Genomic DNA, 21,417 nt, shown 5'->3' with positions numbered 1-21,417 from the left:
AAATAGTGCCCAGTGGGGGTGACCCTGCAGAAGGTGGTGGTGATGATGACAGTGAAATAACAAGACCCTTGTCATATCAGATGCTTGTTATGTATTGATATTTATAGAGGTATAATTAACATGTAACATTAGTTTCAGGCGTACATGATTCAATGTGTTTGCACCGTGAAATGATCACCACAATATATCTAGTTACTATCTGTCACCATAGTTTTCTCAGGAAAACTTCTAAGATCTACTCTCTTGGCAACTTTCAAGTAGGCAATATGTTAACTATAGTCACCATGCTATACATTACATCCCTATGACTTATTTATTTCATAAGTGGACACTTGTTGCTTTTGGACTCCTTCCTCCATTTCACCCACCTCCACCCACTGCCTCAGGCCATCATCAATCTAATCTGTTCTTTTACCTACAAACTCAGTTATCTGTTTTTAGATGCCACACGTAAGTGTGATCCTAGGGTATTTGTCTTTCTCTAACTTACACAGTTAGCATAATGCCCTTAAGGTCTATCCATGTTGCTGCAAAGGCAAGATTTCCCTCTTTTTTTTATGGCCGGATAATGAACACACACACACACACACACTATATATATATATATATATATATATATATATATATATATATATATATATATAAAATTATATATTTTAAATATATGTATTGATCACATCTTTATCCAATCATCCATTAAGAAACATTATTTCCATATCTTGGCTATTATAAGTAATGCTCCAGTGAATATGGGGGTGGATATGCCTTTTAGAACTAGTCTTTTCAGCACTAGAGTTACAGAGTCATATAGCAGTTCCTTTTTTTTTTTTTAATATTTTTTTAGATTTATTTATGAGAGAGAAAGAGAGCGAGAGGGAGAAGCAGACTCCCCACTGAGCAGGGAGCCTGATGCAGGGCTTAATCCCAGGACGCCAGGATCATGACCTGAGCTGAAGGCAGACACCTAACTGACTGAGCCACCCAGGCACCCTGATGGTTCCATTTTTAATTTTTGAACAACTTCCATACTGTTTTCAATAGTAGCTATACCAATTTACATTCCTAACAGTGCACAAAGGGTCTCTTTTCTCCACAACCTCAACGCTTGTTATTTCGTGTCTTGTTGATACTAGCCAATCTGACAAGTGTGAGGTGGTATTTCATTGTGATGTTGATTTGCATTTCCCTGTTGATTAGTGGTGTTAAGCACCTTTTCATGGGACATGTTGGCCATCTGTATATCACATTTGGAAAAATATCTATTGAAATCTTCTGCCCATTTTAAATCAGATTGGTTTTTTGTGCTGTTGAGTTGTATGAATTCTCTCTGTATTTTGGATATTAACCCCTCATTTGATATGTTTTACAAATATTCTCTCCCATTCAATAGCTTGTGATTCTGTTTTGTTGATGGATTCCTTTACTGCACAGAAGCCTTTTAGTTTGACGTAGTCATACTTGTTTATTCTAGGTTTGCTTTTGGTACCAAGTCTAAAAAATTGCCAGCAGAGTAGAAATCAAGGAGTAGCTTACTGCCTATATTTTCTTCTGAGTTTTATGGTTTCAGGTCTTATAGTCTTTAATCTATTTTGAGTTAACTTTTGTGTATGGTATACAATACTGGTTCAGTTTCATTCTTTTGCACATGGTTGTCTAGTTTTCCCAGTATCATTTACTGAAGAGACTTTTACTCATTGCATATTTCTTGGCTCACTGTCAAAAATTAATTGACCGTATATGCATGGGTTTATTTCTGGGCTCTCTATTCTGTTCCATTGATCCATGTGTTTGTTTTTATGCCAATACCATCATGCTATGATTACTACAGCTTCGTAATATAGATAAAAATCAGACAGTGTGATGCCTCTAGCTTTGTCGTTATTTCTCAAAATTGCCTTGGCTATTCAGAGTCTTTTGTAATTCCAAATAAACTTTAGGATTGTTCTATTTCTATTAATGCCCTTACCATTTTGATAGGGATTTCATTGAACCTGTTGATTGTTTTAGGTAGTATGGACATTTTAACAATATTCTTCCAGTGCATGAGCACAGAATATTTTCATACATATTTGTCTTATCTTCAGTTTCTTGCACGAATGTCTGGTAGTTTTCAGGATACGAGTCTTTTACCTCCTAGGTTAAATTTATTCCTGGGTATTCTTTGATGCAAATGTAAATGGGATTGTTTTCTTAATTTCTCTTTCTGACATTCTATTAGTATATAGAAATGCCACAGATTTTTCTTACTGATGTTGGATCCTGCAACTTCACTGAATTGGTTGATTAGGTCTAAACAGTTTTTTGTAGGAGTATTTAGGGTTTTCTATACATATTATGTCATCTGCAAATAGTGATAGTTTTACTTCTTCCTTTCCAATTTGCAGGTCTTCTATTTATTTTTCCTGCCTAATCGCTTGGGTCAGAATTTCTAATACTATGTTGAATAACAATGGTAAGAGTGGGCATCCCTGTCTTACTCCTGATCTTAGAGGAAAAGCTTTCAAGCTTTTTACCTTTGAGTATGATGTTAGCTGTGGGCTGGTCTAATATGGTTTTTGTTATATTAAAGATATATTCCCTCCATACACAATTGAGATTTTTAATCATAAATTTGTGTGGAATTTTATCATAGTTTTTCTGCATCTATTGATCATATAATTTTTATTTTTCATTTTATTAACATGGTGTATACATTGATTTGCAGATATTGAACCATTCTTGCATCCCTGGAATAAATCGTATTTGATCATAATGTATGTCTTTTAAATGAACTGCTGAATTTCGTTTGCTAATATTTTGTTGAGGATATTTGCATGTATGTTCATCAGGGAAACTGGCTTGTAATTTTCTTTCTTGTAGCATCCTTGTGTTGTTTTTGTATCAGGGTAATGTTGGTCTTATAAAATGAGTTTGGAAGTGTTTCTTCCTCTTCTATGTTTTTGGAAGAGTTTGAGAAGGATGGATATTACTATAAATGTTTGGTAAAATTCACCAGTGAAGTCATCTGGTCCTGACTTTGGTGTGTTGGGTGATTTTTGATTACTGATTCAATCTCCTTACTAGTAATCAGTCTGTCCATATTTTCTTTTTTATTATGATTCACTCTTGGTAGGTTTATGTTTCTGGGAATTTATTTCTTCCAGGTTGTCAAATTGGTTGGAATAAATTGTTCATAGTAGTGTCTTAAAATCTTTTGTATTTCTGGGATATCAGTTGTAATGTCTCCTCTTTCATTTATGATTTTGAGTCTGCTTTTTTGTGTGTGAATTTAAAGGTTTACCAATTTTGCTTATCTTTTCAAAGAAACAACTCCTGGTTTCATTGATCATTTTTATTGTCTTTTAAGCCTCTATTTCATTTACTTACACTTGATCTTTGCTGTTTCTTCCTTCTACCAACTTTGGTCTTCATTTGTTTTCCTAATGCCTTGAGGTATAATGTTAGGTTGTTTTAGATTTTTCTTATTTCTTGAGGTAGGTTGTTATCATTATGAACTTCCCTGGTAGAGCTGCTTTTGCTATATCCATTATTTTTGCTATATTGCACTTTCATTGTCTCGGCATTTTTTGATTTCTCCTTTGACCCACTGGTTGTTCAGTAGACTGTTTAATTTCCACATATTTGTAAATTTTCCATTTTTCTTGTAATTGATTTCTAATTAAAGACAAATGTGGTTGGAAGAAATGCTTAATATGATTTCAGTCTTCTTGAGTTGATTTAGTCTTATTTTGTGGCCTAACATGCTCTATCCTGGAGAAAATTCCATGTACACTTGTGAAGAATGTGTATTCTGTTACTTTTGGGTGTAATGTTCTGTGTATATTAAGTCCATCTGGTCTAATGAGCTGCTTAAGGATAATGTTTCCTTATTGATTTTTCTGTCTGGATGACCTATCTATTGATGAAAGTGGGGTATTAAAGTCCTATTAGTACTGTTAGTGTATTGCTATTTCTTCTTTTGGGTCGGTAAATATTTGCTTTACATATTTAGGTGTTTCTATGTGGGTAAATACTTAAAATGTTATATCCTTTTGTTGGATTGCCCCCTTTATCAGTATGTGATTATCTCGTCTCTTTTTATAGTCTTTGTTTTAAAGTCTATTTTGCCTGATCTAAATACACCCATTCCAGCTTTCTTTTGGTTTCAATTTGCATGGAAGATCTTTTACCGTCCCTTCACTTTCAGTCTGTGTGACTTTACATCTGAAGTGAGTCTATTGTAGGGAGCACATAGATGAATCTTGTGTTTTCATTTAACCCATTTAATAGAAGAATTTAGTCCATTTACATTTAAAGTTATTATTGATTGGCATGTACTTACTGCCATTTGTAAATTGGTTTTTTGGCTGTTTTGTAGCTCTTCTGTTTCTTCCTTTGTAACTTAAGATTTTCTGTAGTGGTATAAGATTAATCTCTTTTATATTTTGTGGATGTATCTGCTATAGGTTTTTGCTTTGTGGTTAGTAAGAGGCTTATATATAATGACATTTCTAACAGTCTATTTTAAATCTATAACTTTTTTTTATTTTATTATGTTAATCACCATACATCATTAGTTTTTGATGTAGTGTTCCATGATTCATTGTTTGCATATAACACACAATATACTCCATTCTTCAATACGTGCCCTCTTTAATACCCATCACCAGGCTAACCCATCCCCCTACCCCCCTCCTCTCTAGAACCCTCAGTTTGTTTCTCAGAATCCATAGTCTCTCATGATTCATCTCCCACTCCGATTTCCCCCCCTTCATTTTTCCCTTCCTACTATTTTTTTTAACATCCAATGTATTATTTGTTTCAGAGGTACATGCATTCTAAACTCTATATTTTTACTTTCCCCCTCTTTTTTCATGTCACATTTTACATCTTTTTATCTTAACTACTTATTGTAGCTTTAGTTATTTTTACTACTTTTCTAACCTTCATACTACCTTTATAAGTGATTAATCTGCCATGTTTACAACATTATTCTGAGTTTTACTATATATTTACCTTTACCACTGAGATTTATACTTTCATATGTGTTTCTGTTACTAATTAGTACCCTTTAACCTCAGTTGAGTGAAGTCCCTTTAACATTTACTGTAAGGCAGACTTAGCTTTTGTCTGTCTGAAAATGCTTTCTCTCTCCTGAAATCCAGAATGAAAACTATGCTGGAGAGTGTTCTTGGTTGTGAGGTTTTTTTCTTTCAGCACTTGAAATATATCATGCCACTCCCTTCTGTCCCAAAAAGGTTCTGCTGAAAAATCTGAGGATAGTCTATTGGGGTTCCCTCGTACATAGGTTGTTTTTCTCTTCCTGCTTTTAAGACTCTCTCCTCTTTAACCTTTGACATATTAATTATAATGTGTTTTGGTGTGTGTCTCTTTGGGTTCATTATATTTGGAAATCTCTCAGCCTCCTGTACCTGGATGTCTGTTTTCTTCACCAGGTTAGGAAAATTCTCACCCATTACTTCTTCAAATAACTTTTTTGCCCCTTTCCCTCTTTTCTCCTTCTGTGATACCTTCAAGGTGAATGTTGGCCCACTCGATGTCATATAACTTCCTTAAGCTATCTTATCCATATTTTTTTCTTTCTGCTGCTCTGATGAGGTGAGTTCCACTGCCCTGTTTTTGAGTTCACTGATCCTTTCTTCTGCTTCAAATAGTCTGTTGTTGAATCCTTCTAGCATATTTTTCGGTTTGGTTTTGTATTCTTCAGTTCTGAAACTTACATTTCTTTCTTCTCCCAAGTTTGGTGAACTTCTTTAAAACGATTATTTTGAACTCTTTGTCAGGTAAACTTTTTCTTGGGTTTTGTCTCGTTCTTTCTTTTAAAACATATTCTTTATTCCTTTTTCTTGACTCTCTATGTTGGCTTTTATGCATTAGATAAAACAGCCACCTTGCCCAGTGTGAAGGAGTAGAGTGGCTTTGTATAGCAGATAAATTTTATTGTTCAACCCTATCCTAGCTCTTGGTTGTCTCTCAAACCTTTGTGATTGTCCAACAGCCTACTTTATTTTTAGTGGCTCCCAGTGGTTGAAGAGTGTACTAAAACTTATCAATGTTCCAAAAGGAAGGATCTCAGTCAGCACCTAGATTCTGTTTAGAAGACAGACCCCTCCCCCCACCGCAATAGCAGTTTTTAAAGTATGCAAACATATGTAATCCTGTAGGACTACAAGTATGAAGGCCACTGCCTTCCCAGGCTAGACAATCTAGAGGAGTCCACTGGGTGGCAGTTACAAAAATCAGGGCAGCAGATGGGTATACAGGTTCCTTTTGGGAGGATACTCATAATCTGGAACAAGGCAGAAGGAGAGCTTAAAGAAAGCATCCACAGGCCCATGGAGTGCCTATCAGTAGGTCCCTAGATATATGCCCCACCTGAAGCCTGCCCAAAGTCAAAGCTCATGTTAAGCAAATAGGCCTCTCTTGTAGAAAACTAGGGGTATGTTTCAGTCTGCTATCTGTCCAATGCCCTAGGAGTGGCAGCTGGCCATGAACAGTCTCTCCTCTGTGGGACCCAGGAACACAGGCCCTGCCTGCTGTCCACCAGAGCTAGACAATCAAGTGATGTCCCTGGGCAACCAGACACAGGTATTAGCTCATCTTCTCCCAAAGACACTGGCATTCTAGACGACAAAGATAGTGCCCCCACTGTGAGGTTTCTGGAGAGGATTAGAGTGGGTTAGTTGGAGGGATGCAGAGGGAAAGCAACCTCCCTAAGGTGGTACCTGCCAGCTTCAGTCCTCAGAGTACCTCGACGACCCCTAGATGTGTATTAAATTAGATGCCTGCCCCTCACCCTAACACTTGGTTATGTTAAAAAGTATTTGCTTATCTTAAGGTTTAGGTCTAACCTCTCAATTAGCTGCCTCTATACTGAGGCATGGGGGTCCAAGAGCACAAGCCCATTAATAGCCTTTCCTCAGTTCAACATAGTCTTTTTTGGTCTTAGATGAGCCCCCAAACATCTAGCTTTGTAAACCAAGGGGGCCTGGATCCCTATCAGTGTAGTCTTAAAGGTTAGGGTGCTGAATGTGGGGTTCAAACCCTTTGCTCTTCAGGGAGAAGCTTCACGTTTTGAGTTCCCTCCTACTTGTGAATCACTGTGCCATAGTGAGCTTTATGGCAGGACAGCTTCTCAGCCTCTCCTGCTTGCTCTGGATGTGGGTTTTTTCTTTGCCCTATGTGAAGGATTCCCACAGCTAGTTTTCAGGTTCTTTTCAGAAGAAATGGTTCCATATGTAGCTGTACATTTGGGTTGTCCATGGGAGGAGGTAAGTTCAGAATCTGACATTGCCAGCTTGAACAAGAACTCCCTCTATCAGATGCTTAGTCACCGGTTATTAGCCTGTAACTGAACACACAGGATGGGCCAGGTTTCTTGTGACACAAGATCTTATGGGAACAAACACACACAAAAAGAGAAGCTGACAGTGTTCACAGGGCTGGGATCAGGCACCCTCATTCTCCAAGCACTTGCACCTCTGCAATCCCAAGGGCTGAGAGACCCTGGCAGTTCCTGTTGCTGCAAGCTCCTATGGAGGCAGAACTGCAACTCCAGCCAGGGGGACGGGCCTCCCACAGACACAAATAGCCTTGCCTTGAGAAGGCCCAGGACATGCTCCCCGGTCCTGATAGAAGAGCCAGGCCCCAACCGAAGAGGCACAGCAGTCTGACAGACACTCCAGGCAAGATGAAGAGGCACAAGCCAAGTGAAATGAGACACCAAAGCACATTTCAAAGTAGTGCACAGGAGGTAAATCCTGTTATTTATGGAATTAATTTGTGAATCAATGATGGCATTGTTACTCTTTCCACATCCCTCCCTCTCCACCCATGTTATCTATTAATACCATTTGGGTTTTGTTTTGTTTTTAAGCCTCAGATGAACAGGACAGCATGACATTGAAATTATAAGGTATAAATACCTGCACCTTAATTTAGTGTACAAACAATTTCGGAGCCAAGAAAATCCATGAACATGTTGTTTACAAGTACTCTAATACTGACACACCTGGTTCTCTCATCCAGTAAAAATTCTGTAGCCTTGTTATTATAAATGGTAGAAAAGATGATAAAAAATAAAACGCCTCTTATGGCGCTGCCTTTCTCTGCTCTACACTTCATCAGCTGCCCCCACCCCCTTCCCCGTCCCCCGTCCCCCCCCCCCCCCCCCGGCTGAGGTTTCCGAGTCACAGCTCATTACCGAGGGTGGCCATTCAGGCCAGCAAATGCCAGAACGACTGGAAGAAATGCCACAAGTGTCTGTAGTGGTTGTCTATTTGTCTGGTTTTGGTGAGGCTTCTAGCAACAAGGAAATGACATTCTTGGGGGCACAAAAACGTATTTTCTAAGTCTTGACTCTGTCACTAATTGGCTAGATGACCTTGAACACATCATTTCACTGTCTATATGCACATAATGAAGGAGAAAATGATATCCAAATTCTTTCCAGGCACTAAGTTTCTATGAAAGTCTAGCTCATGGTCTTTTCTTGGCTTCACTGATATTCAAAGGACAATGGAAAGCTAGTTAATGCTGAATATGTGTTGGCCCCAAGTTGGCTAAGCCCCAGGAGCAGGTGGTCCCATGGTATGTGTTAGGGTAAAGGTGGCTCCAGCTAGTGGGGAGGTTATTTGAAGGTACACAGGCAAGAACAAGATAGTTTTAGAAATGCCAAGTGGCTCAACACTGATAGGGCAGGGAAAACCAAGGAGAAAGCCTTCAATTTTCCATTTTGGAAAGGAGGAGGCAGGAGCAGCATCAGTGATAATAATATGGTGTCAGGAAGATCAGGTAAGGTGACTTTAAGGAATATAATGGGGGTCCTCGGATTAGTAGGAGTTGTTAAGACAATGGATGAGGCAATGATTGGAGAATAGTCAAGTATGACTCCCTGGTTTCTGGAGCCATTTACCAAGAAAGAAACATGGGAAGAAAGTGTGGTTTAAAATACTTTGGGGAGGCAACTGGGTAGCTCGGATCTTTGTCTTAGGGTGGTGAGTTCAAGCCCCACACTGGGCTCCATGCTGGCCATGGAAAGTACTCAAAGGAACCTACTTAAAAAAAAAAAAAAAAAGACATGGTAAGTCTGAAGATACTCAAATGGAAATGTCCAAGAGGTGGCTGGAGACACTGGCCTAGAGCTTAAGAGACAGATAGATCCAGGGTAGGAAGTCACACGTAGCTGAAATTCTTACAGTGAATAAAATTATTAAGTTGTCCAGGGAGAATGACATCATTTGAGAAAAGGACTGAGAAAAACTGAGGATTTACCAAGGACGAAGAAACTCCAGGAAAGGGAGGTGACATGGAAGCAAGAAAGAAAAAGATTTCAAGGAGATTGTGTCAAAGACTGTGCTTAGCCAGAGAAATTTCAATGATGTGATTGGGATGAAAGTGAACAGCAGTGGGAAGGAGTAATTGAAAAATGAGGAAGTAGAGATGGCAAATGCAGATATCTTTTTAAGAAATCTATGCAGAGAAAGCATCTTCTCCCCCTGGAGAGTGAGGGAAAGCTTCTGAGAGTTTCATTTAAAGAGTGGCAACCGAATAGAACGGCCATTGTGGAAAATACAGCAGGTCTGTGTAGTTCACTGCAATGTCTCAGGCCCCCAAAAGGGTGCCTGCCCCTGAGCAAGCTCGCTAATGATTTGTTGAATGAATGAGGGGCACACCAAAGGTTTGCTGAGGGATTCTGGAAATCCAGTGGAGACCCAAGACCACACATGGGTCATGATGGTGATTTTTACGGAGGGCCAGGTTTCCTTAGTAGTGCTCAGCTCCCTAGTATGGAGAGAAGTTGAAAAAGTCTAGATTTTGGTTCTGAAAGGCAGGTATGCCGGGAGGACAGGGTCTCAAGCAAGTTAAGAGGTTCAGCAAGGGATCCAAGTATCAATAAAGAAGACAATATTTGGGAGGCCAGATATATATAATGGGGTCAACCGGTGTTCAAGAGCCAGTATGTGCATATTTTTTAAAAAGTATATTTTCAGGCAGAAGTAACCAATTTATCAAAAGCACTAGATTAAAAAATAGGACTGCTCTGTAGACTCCTTACACAGGCCTGGGCACAGGGCAGATCCTTAAATACCTGTTGACTTCATGAAATTCATTTGTATGGCCTGACACAGACATTACTTTGGGTTTTACTTCATCTTCTCCTGTCACTCCACAGAACACATTTTCCAGGAGCTATCTACCCACAGATGTTGAAAAGTTCTTTCTAAAATAACTACTCTTCTGTCATTCCAAAATGCAATTTCTGCATCCTTCCCTGAGCATAATTATTAGGGGAAAAAAAAAATAAACTTCAGCTTCTAGTGTCAACTTTAAATTATGTTATGTTATGGGGATATTATTCCCCAAGAGGTCCAGTTCTTCCCATTTGATTTCCCAAGAGAACTCAGAGTAGAAATTTAGGCAGGTTTAATAGTCTTTGGAAAACTAGTATATTAATCCATTGTGCTCTTTTCTTTCAATTATCTTCACATTTCCCCCCCAATTCCTGGATTTCTCAATCTTTGAGGAGACAACTATTTGTATGAATACCTTCCCTTTCAGAGAAAGGAATGTCATTAATTTCCCTGAGCAAACTGTTTTCTAATTATTCCATTTTATTCTTCTAATTGCCTCCTCTACGTACCTGAGCCAACTTCCACCACCTTCCATTTTCACTTCGGTTGAATGTACGAGAAGTAGGGAAGTCAGTACAAACTACCAGGGTCCTGTGCTGGGAAGAGGGCCTGAAGCCACACTAATCCCTTAGGAAGAGTTGCCTAAGACCCCGGAAACAAAATTTTCACCACGTTGTTGACTTTTGACATATTTCGTCTGTTTTCTCCTGTATTTTTATGAAGAGTTAAGATTACCCAAACTATGGCACGCAAAACCACAGAAATAATTTTCTCCATGCTTCTGTAGCCTGATATTGCCGACTATACTGTGGTTAAAAGTAATTTTACAAAAGTATGCACGAAAAGGTAAATGTGAGAACGGTTACTTGGGAATTTACTATTTGACAGTTTCTTAAGGTGGAAATTTGGATATGTCTTTTATAAAGCTTATTTCAATTTCATATGAGAAAAAAAAAACTATTAAAAAATCCGTGTTCCCTGCATTATGAAAACTACACCCAGAAATGTAAGGTTACAAAGGAAATTACACTACAAAGAATGCTTCGGATATAGCAAAGCAGGGTAGAGCAGGTACTGTGGTTTTTTTGCGTGTCACAGACAAAATATTTTTGAATGTGTAAAGTAAAAATGATTTCAAATGAAACCAATTATGTTGAAAAAGTTATTAAAAGTCGAGGTAGAATAAAAATATAAGTATGTGCTTTTTCTCACACATCAATAACAATTTTACAGTAGTGATTAGCATACACAACATTTCAGGATTTCTGCAACAATGGTAACAGGATATGAAAATATCGGTGACAAAGTCAGAGGTACTACTCATGCTACTGAAGTTTATTATTTCCATTTATAACTGAAGGAAATGCTAGATACCACGTATAGAAGATAAGGAAATGAAGTTGTTGTTTTTCCTCTCAAAGTCATGGACCATTCCCAAAGCTAAGAACCCCTCAACTGGAGGATCCTAAGTGAATCTTTCAGAAAGCTTCCTAGTGTATTCAACTTAAACCTTCTATATAAGAAAAAATTTTACCTTGTGAGAATTTTTCAGAAATAAGGCAAATGCATACCACCAGCTCCCCTTCTATCCCTTTTATACTACACTGAGAGTTATACAAATTAATTATAAAAGGTCCTCAAAAACTGTACTAATTTAACACTATATATTGGTATTAAAATTAGTGAAAACATTTCCAAGAGAAACTGTATACATTTCTGTTACTTCAATTGATTTTTTAAAATTACATTCTCAAATGACCCTACCTACCTCCAACAGTGAAGCAACTATGTATTCTGAAAGACATCGACTCAAATATCACGAGAATTTAATTCAATCTAGAGAAAGAAATCAACTCAAATATCACGAGAGTTTAATTTAATCTAGAGAAAGAAATCACTGTTTAAAAAATCTTGGGTCTTAGCTTCGAAGAAATAGTCCTGAAAATCTCCATGTACCCATACTCACAAACATGCAAGCTAAGAATAAACTTATTGGAAAATATTAAATCATCACTATTGAAAATGTCATGAATCGCTGTCATTTGGGTTCCTCTAAATTGCAATAAATTGTTCAATGAAATCATGCAAAATTTCTGAGTCAGGAGGGAGAGAAAGTAAGAAAAAGAGAAAAATGAGGGGAGAGACAGACTGGAGGGGGGGATGAGAAAGACAGGCAGATGGACAAGAGATATGGAAGGTATACTTTGGAGTAACAACCAAAATGAGCCAAAACTTGGCTTGCAGGCCAGATCTGCAAAGATAGAAGCTTCCCTAGGGACAAAACAGACCTATTCCTAGAGATGAAGGACACCCTTTTGTTCCTGTTCCTTTGGCATCTTCTTTTTTTAACATGTTCCAAATTAATTTCCCCCCAAAATTACAATTCTCTATTCTTAAACATTTTAGTGTGTATTTAGCCAGTGAAACAATAGATCTTTTGAGTGTAAAGAGATGATGGTGGGGGCAAACAAAGGAAAGAACTGAAAGAACATAGTAAAATGGGCAAAAAAACCCAGAAAATTTATGAAAGCACCAAAACAAAAAATACACAGTAGAGTATCAAAAACGGTTTTAGTTGAAGTCAAAGGAAGATGAATATAACCCAGTTAAACAACATTTTTCCAGATCGTCAGTAGGCAGACCACATATTTGGATATAAATTAAGGTATGGATTACACATCAGTATTATCTTCAGTTCATTAGCTTACTTAAATTTATTCTTCAAACCTCAGAAACTGATTTTTTTTTTTTACAACATAAATACTATAGCTTAATTTTAGGCTAAAGTGAAATACAAAATGTCTTGATTTATCGTGAGCATCTGAGATAAAGTTTTGCTTTAACTGGTCACCTCCGATATGTGAAGACAAAAATTATATCCAATGAGCAATACTTTGGTCCTCTTTTCCCTCTGTATATTTCACAAACTGCAAGAGACTCATGAGTCATCAGCCACTTTTTGTCAGAAGATTCAAAACATCCTGCACATTCTGTATCTTTTCCCAAAAACTTCCTCCTTTGAGAATTGTAGTATTACGCAGTGTCTAGTGCTATTATTGTAACTATGAAATAATTTTTTGAAATCCCTCTAAAATGAAGGGAAACTTTTATCATAATTAACATCATTCCCAATGATAAAATATTTTCTTAAAATGGAAGGTTTCCAAAACTATAAGTCCATGCCAAATCCTACTGGCCATCTGAGGGATATCCAGCTAAATAAATGTATAGGGCCTGCTGTATGTATTAAAGTGCTGATATATAGGAGGCACTTTCTAAGATCACCTTTAAAGTATGGCTGCTTTAACACTCTAAACCCGGTGAAGGATATAATACAGATACAGATATCAATAACTACAACCTAAGGCATTTTGTAACATCTCCTCCTCTCTCTCCTACTCCAGGACATCCTGCTCTCACCTTAAGTAACTCATTACGAGTAACACAGTATCTCCCATTTCTAAAAACATTCCCCTTCAGCAAAATTCCTTGAACCAGAGTAGCCTAGACTTGCCATCTTTAATTCTTCTCCTTTGAACCAGCTTCAGTGAGACTTTTGTCCCCATCACAACACCAAAAGTACGAAGGTAACCAATGACCTTCACAGGACAATGTCAAGGGTTACCTCTTGCTCATCCTTTTGGATTTCTCAGTTGTGTTTGACTCTTGAAACACTTTGTTCACTTGGTTTCCAAGCTGTCCCTCTTTCATGGTGCCTTCTCCATCACCAGTTACTCATCTTTTTTTTTTAAATGGTTCCTCTTCCTTTTCTGACCTCTCTGTAGGAGTAGTCCAGGGCTCCTGCATCCCGAGCAGTGGTTCTTAACTCTGCATGCATACTGAAATCCTGTGGGGAGCTTCTAAAGGAGACTGATAACTTAGCCACCCCTATCGCATTCCAAATGAATTAGGATCTCTGGGGACAAAGCCCAGAGAGTGGTAATTTACTTCCTACTCCTTTGGCCCAGAAGCTCTTACTCCAAATACTCAGGTGCCAGGATGGAGAACCCCAGCCCTAGGGAGTGCCCTCCACCGAACATTCTATACCTTGAGGACTCATAAAATATATCTCAGGCTGCAGACCATTCCTCTGAATTCCAGACTCCTCCTTTCACATCACCACTTAAATAAAGGGTATCCCAGATCCACGTCCATGACCACAATCCTTACCTTCCTCCACCAACAAAACCCCGTTCTTCCGGTAGCCTTCTCATCTCCATTAATGACAACTCATTACTTTAGACTGTTTCGACCAAAAAACTTGGGAATCATCCTTCAATTTTGTCTCTCACACTGAAATCTCATTCAGTAAATCTTACCCTGCCTTCAAAATACATTCCTGTGTAACATCTCCCCACCTCCACTGCTGCTGCCCTGATCCAACCCAGCCATCTTCCATCTGACTTCCTGCAAGAGGCACACAGCAGGCTTCCATCTTTGGCCCTCATGTGCCTATAGTGGACTCTCAGCCCCAGACGCAGGTGATGCTTAAGAATGGTAACTTAGATCATGTCCTTCATCTGTTCAAAATCCTTACACTAGCTTCTCAGCATCCCCCCTCACTATTCAAATGTCTTAGAGACATTTGATCTTAGAGTAAGAGGTCTGAAGGTGCCCAATGTCTTTACTTCTAGGAACAACACAGGAGGTAACAGGATTCCATTACCATCTTTCTTAAGAACTTGAGGAAAAGAATCACATTTTTTGTCAGATTCTCAAGCCCATGAACCAAAAATGAATCACTGTGTAAGAGACCATCATAATCAATATTCCAATTTATTATAGGTTAGGTCTTAACCTTTTCAAGCTTTTGCTTGCAACACTAATTCAGTCAAGAGTAGGCCATATTAAAAGATAAATTTACTTTAAATGTATTTTAATATTAACCTGTCTTCTATTTCTTGGATTATACAGTAGTTTCCTTACTTATCGTTCCTATACTTCTCTTGTAATGAACTCTTTAACTGCTTTTTTTTACTTGATGTTATTTCCTTTCTTATACTACACACATAGCTTATGTATGTGTATATATGTGTGTATATATATACATACATAATTTAAATCATAGCTTATGTATGTGTATATATACATAAGCTTATGTGTGTGTATATATATATGTATATATATATACATACATAAGCTATGATTTAAATTCAATTCTAAAGTATAAGAAGCTCTAAACATCCAACAACTTGTGGTCCAAAATTCCAGAAATGTGGAATTCAGAATCCTAACTGCCCACCCTGTTGATGGCTTCCATTCAAATGCCAATTAGTGTTCCTGGAATGAGGTAGGAGTGGGCGCTTGAGATGGGCTTTTAATCACTTGAAGTTAATTTCCTCATATGCAGTCATTCCACAGAAGTTACTCAGAAGGCTTCTAAGATTAATCAACCACACAACAGAGTAGAGTCATCTAGGTTAACAATTCAGTAAATGCTTCTCTGGTGGCTCAATTCTCTTCTTTGGTAATGAATATACAACCACACAATTCAGTATCGCTGAACTCAAGAGCTGAACTCTGAAGAACCTATATGCCGGCTTTTCAAGAAGTTAGTTATTACCTTTTTATATATTCAAACTTTTCCTCTCTCCTAGATCCTTTCCATCGAAACGTAACACATTCAAAGCTTTCCCATCTTAAAACGGAAGAACACCTAACGCAACAACCTTCCTGGAGCCACACTTCCACTCTGGACTTTAGCCTTTCCAGAACTATTGTTATCCTCAACGTGAGTTTCCTCAACATTCCACAACCCACGTCGTTCGGGCTTCTCCGTGAAAATGGCTCTAAATTAGGTCACCAAATGACATCCACAATGAACTCCAACAGAATTATTTCAGTATTCATCCTGCTGAACCTGTCAATTATCCGGTGCAGTCCTTTTCCTAAAACATTCTTTCCATGACACTACCCTTTCCAATTTTTTTTTTTTCCCCTCAGCAAGATAATCGTCGTCCTCTCTTTGCCTCTGACCTCTCCCGTAGGTTATCTTAGCAGGGTCTTGGCCTCACTCTGAATTAGTCTATTGGACATCACCTGTGGAGAAAAGTCTGAACTTTCCATGGGATTGTCTCCTAAGCACGCAAGCTGAACTCCCATGCCCAGCCCACCGAGCTGGCTGGCCTCCAGTGATCCCTGAGTCACTTAGTTTTCAGCCGTCTGATCGTTTCTCTTAAATCTCTTGAGAAAACTCATCCAAATTCAGTTTCAAATATTCTCTCGATGAGAATATAAATTAGCATACTTGGTTCTAATGCCTCCCAAGTTCCAAACCTGTATTTCCAAACGCTCTTGGATTATATATCATCATTTGAAAGCGACCAGGTCTAAAACTCAACTCCTGGTCCTCCTCAAACTACACTGAGCTATTCATGATTTCCTAATTTCTATTCATTTTCTCAACTAATTGAACTAGAAAATTAAGGACAGTCCCGATCAGGATGGATGTCTGTCTGACTGCAGTTCAGTTCTATTCACTTTTAACCCTGGGCTGGGACCCAGCACTTAATCCTGAAACCCTGAAGAAAATCTCAGGTTCTCATTGCTCACATTCAGCACAAGTCACAGGGTTGAAAATAAAGTTTCATCCTAGAGCAGCCTGTCTGCTGTAGCTACTTAGTGCTGTCTCACATATTAAAACACCACCGAAACTTTTCACTACGAATGCAAAAATTAAAACGATGGTGTATTAATAGGGTTGTGAGATGTATTCAATTTTTCCATTTAGCCTATTATTCTGAAGCTGGGTTTCTAAGTAGTCTCTTCCCTCTGCCACCCCACACCCCAGAGCTTCCTGGCCAATCTGTCTGTATGTCCATTGTTTTATTTCCTCCCCACCCACCTCCTGAGCGAATGCTAAGTTAATTTAAATTGTTTGGGCAGTGGTCTAAGCCACTTGTCTACAAAAGCCCAAGGTAAAGGAGGTGAAATCCATACCTAGCTGATGGCTTCTCTCTCTCCTTTCACCTGGCCTGCAAAGCCGTCAGCTCTTTTTAAAGCCATCTGAGGTGTTTCAAATGTTAAATTGTATGTATTTCAGGACCTTATAAAATCTTTTCTGTGCTCATCAGACTGATGGGTATGAGAATAATTTACTCCAGCACATAAATTATAGAGTTAACCTATTTTCCTAAACTCTAAAGGAAGTGTGTTTAAATATTTGCATTTGGTCCCAAAGACACACTTACCATTTATAAATACTTTGGATAGATAATGGGTTGAATTTTTTTAAAAAACAGCTGATTAAATATCTCAAGTGAGTAAAAATGATTTATATGTGCGGAATGATTTATTCTTTGACACCGTCAGCTTGGGTCAGGCGTTCTTTCCTCACACACCCATCTCCCTGTATTACTGTTCTTCCATTTAGTTTGTTAGTTGAGCAGTAAAATTTACTAAAAGCCTGTTTGCCACCGGACTGGTAAATACTGCCTCGGAAAGCAGAATTCTAAACCTTTCTCCCACACGATCATTTTGACATTGGAATGGAAGGCACTGTGCCTGAGAAAACAGCACCAAACAAAACATCATCCAAGCAAATTAAGTATTTTGAGGAATGCGGCAACATAGCTTGCCAAAGCCACAGAAAGTTTGTTTCTGGAAGCTCAGATTATGACACTATGGTCATATCATAAAATCCTATTATTCGTCCACTAAAGTACTTGTATTTCTATAATTACAGGCAAAACTGACATTTTTATGGGGGAAAATGAGTAAGATTTTATAATATTATGTAACTGAGAATGAACAATTCAGTTTCAATTTTACCTTTTTTTTTTTTTTTTTTCCTGGTTTTAGGATTTGGGAACGTGGTGTTGACTGAAAACCTCAAGGAATGAGGACAAAACAATGGGGGTTGAGAGGCAAAAGTTCTGAGTTCCCGTCCTGCCTCAGTGGAGTTTCTTTTCGCCTCTCTCTGACCTCAGATATTTGCACTCCTATGGCTCCACATTCTCTCCCTTGAGGATTTCAGCCAGTCTGAGGTTCCAACCACAATGGCTGTTGAATGTTAAAGAACAAGTACCTGTGTTCTCAGGTTTATACTCCTTACTTGCTTCAGCATTGACTGAATACTTATTACAAGCCAGACTCCAGGCTCTGCTAGAAATGAGAAGAGTAAGACAGAGGCTTTGCCTTCGGTAAGATTAGGTTTTAGTGCAGGAAGACAGATAAACTTCAGTATCACTGTGTACATGGAAGGTGCTATGGGGACACGGAAGAGGGCCAGTTAGCTCAAAACTGGGCATCAGTAGATGATCCCCAAGTTGAGTTCTGAAAAAAATGTGCACAGGTCAAAAAGGCAAAGAAAATTATGAGAACATTCCAGGCTGAGGGGAGAGAAGCAGCAAGGGCATTTAGTTGTGCCACTTAATTTCTATTCATTTTCCCAACTAACTGAACTAGAAATGACTGCAGTAAAGGCATACTTTCAAACACACCGAGTGACATCAAGGTTTGCAGATGGTGAGGAGGGTAGGGGAAGTCAAGGAAGGGGGGGGGCAGGATCTGTCTGATCACCTCGTGAGCTTTTCACACTGTCATGCTCAGTTATGCTAAATCCCCTTTGGAGGCTGTGTGCCCCCACCCAGACTCTCCCAGCATGCCTCTGCTCCTACTGACACTGCCATGCCCTGTCCCTCTCCTGTATATAGTGAAAAATACTACACTACAAATAATACAAGGGGAAATACACCGGAAAAGGGGAGGAGGCGGAGTCTAAAAAGGTAGAAAGCCAACAAAATAGAAGAAAGGGAAGCAGAGAGAACCAGTAAAATTCGAAGACTGGGCTTAGGTCCATCCAAAGGCTTCCTAGAGCTTGGTAGCATCCTAGCGCAACAAGTCTAAAGTAATTCATGTCACATATGGCGACAGTAATTTCTAACATACAAAAGGATGGTAAAGGTAGTCTGTGGGTGGGTGCTTACTGGGTAGCCATACTGAACAGGTAAGAAAGCCTCTGGTTTTAAAAAAAATTGCAACCATGGAATTTCTGCATTATGAAAAGAATTTTTTTTTTTTTAAAGAAATGCACACAGGATATAAAATGGTGTCCTTCTTAAAGCTTCAGGGGAACAGAACATCCGAGGAGTGCTGTGGATTTGCCCTTTGTCACATTTCCATTCTTATTTGTCCTAATTCAGCTTTGACAACAGTGAAATACGGATGGTTCTCTGAACGAAACACAGTAATTCGTAACACCCTTCAGCCTTAAATGTGTCCCTCCACCCTCACTAGCTACTGAGCCTCCATCCAGGTACTGCCTTCTCGAGGAAGTTAACATTCTTAAGGAACTCGCAGGGGTTAAGTGTCACTGCTGTCACTGTCATCATTATCAAATACTTCATCTGGGCCAGACTGCTGTTCTAACTCCAAGGTATTCCATAGCAACTCCTCTTTACAACAATCCTATTAAGTAGGTACGAATAACATCCCCATTTTACGTTTAAGACACTGAGACATAAAGCCTACCCAAGGACGCATCACAGGACAGTGCTAAAGTCAACATTTGAACCCAAGCAGACTGGTTCCAGCGTCTGTGCTCTAATCACTAGGCCACACAGCATCTGTGTGATTACAAATGAGACGGATCCAGGGCGCCTGGGTGGCTCAGTTAAGTGTCTGCCTTCAGCTCAGGTCATGATCCTGGGAACCAGCCCCGCATTGGGCTCTCTGCTCAGCCGGGAGTCTGCTTCTCCCTCTGTAACCTTCCCCTTGCTTGTGCTCTCTAGTAAATAAAATCTTAAAAAAAAAAAAAAAAAAAAAAAAGATTCTAGGTACTGCTCTATCCACAAGGCTCTAGGCTGTCGGATTCAACATTTATGCTCAATGAGCTTCTGGAGCTAGAGATGTACAAATGATGGCACATTAACCCAAAAGGTATAAAGTCTGTTTTAAAAACATCTTTGTTGAAAATTTTTACACAAATATACAGCTGTAACTGGCACACCTGAAATGTTAGGATTTACAGTTCCTACGATAAGAAAAGTGTTTCGCGTCTAATGAAAACCCTTGGCAATTTGAATATTATATGATACTAAATTATACTATATTTCAAAGTTCAAGAATCTTAAACATTTAGTCTTAAAACTCTCCACCTGGGTGATGCAATCAGAAAAAGTTGTATGAAAATATTTAATTATACAAAACAAGTAGAAATCTACCTATTTAATAATCTTTAAATAAAAAGCACAGTATTTTCCAACATGGGTATTGCATAAAAGGAAATTTTTAAAATAACGTTTTTTAATGAATATGAGTACACATTTTATTTTCCAGTGCTAGTTTGAAGGAAGAGTAGGATAAAGGTGTGTGAAATAAAAACACTATCACTTATTAACTGGCAGGAAACCCTATGAAGCTACTGTGCTGGGCACAACACTAAATTAAACAAAACGGACTCATCTGAGTCCAGCCTCTTCAGGAATTTACAGTCTGGTAGGAAAGGAAAACAAGAATAGGGCAAAAGTGTGCAAATTCTTTTTAAAGTTTTAGTAGAAAAGGCTTCTAGAAGACAAATGCATATGAAGATCCCTGCCTAACCTTCCCAGGTAACCCGGTCAACACTAAGATGCAGTGTTGGAATGACCAGTGATTACCTTTACCTTAGGGAACTCTAGTGAGGCAAAATACCAGGGCTTACCAGCATAGACTGTGGAACCAGACTGTCTGGGGTTGAATCTCATTTCTACCACATACCAGCTGATGTCAGTGGGTTCACCTGACCTGTCTGTGCCTCAGTTTCCTCATTTACAATGAGATAATTACACAGAGTTGATGGACTTACACTGCTATCAGGAGGGTACAATGAGATCATGTGAGTGCAGCAGGAACACAGAATGAACTAACTCACAAATCAACATACCTTAAAAAGAGAGCTGACGGTGTGCATTTCTACTTGCACTCAGGCCGTGCCCAACCCCCAGTTAGAGCTTAAAAGATCTTGCCAACACACAGACTCAATTAAGGGGTGTAGTCAGTCTTTAGCTCTGTGTGAGCAAGGGGCCCCCATCTTAGGGTTTTTCCAAACTTGGTCAGCAAAGAGGCCCCTACTTCTCTTAAGCAAAATGAAAATAGTTAAATATTTAATTCCATCATCTGAGCCAGAAAAATGCCCCTCCACTTGTCATTCTTATTTATGTGCAACACAAAAATAACCACAAGCGCCGGTTGTCCAGAAAAAACACACACTGTCAAACTGTGGTTAGCTGATTTGAGGTTTAGGGTGAATATGACCTTGCTATTCATTTGCTCATTTTACTGTGAGAGGAACAGACATAGACAA

The 21,417-nt window shown here is 38.7% G+C and overlaps 1 protein-coding gene across 2 annotated transcripts in view; it reads right to left on the bottom strand.

Moving 5' to 3' along the window:
* The window catches only part of MDFIC (MyoD family inhibitor domain containing), a 97,162-nt gene that overhangs the window by 19,783 nt on the left and 55,962 nt on the right, over positions 1 to 21,417 (bottom strand). The gene's annotated exons all lie outside the window — the stretch shown is intronic.

Source organism: Eumetopias jubatus, unplaced genomic scaffold (assembly GCF_037043125.1).
Source record: "Eumetopias jubatus isolate StellerSeaLion01/CBP00866 unplaced genomic scaffold, mEumJub1_p1.0 scaffold_14, whole genome shotgun sequence".
Taxonomy (NCBI): Eukaryota; Metazoa; Chordata; class Mammalia; order Carnivora; family Otariidae; genus Eumetopias; species Eumetopias jubatus.
The sequence above is the reverse complement of the archived record's forward strand: the minus strand, read 5'-3'. Positions and strand labels throughout refer to the sequence as shown.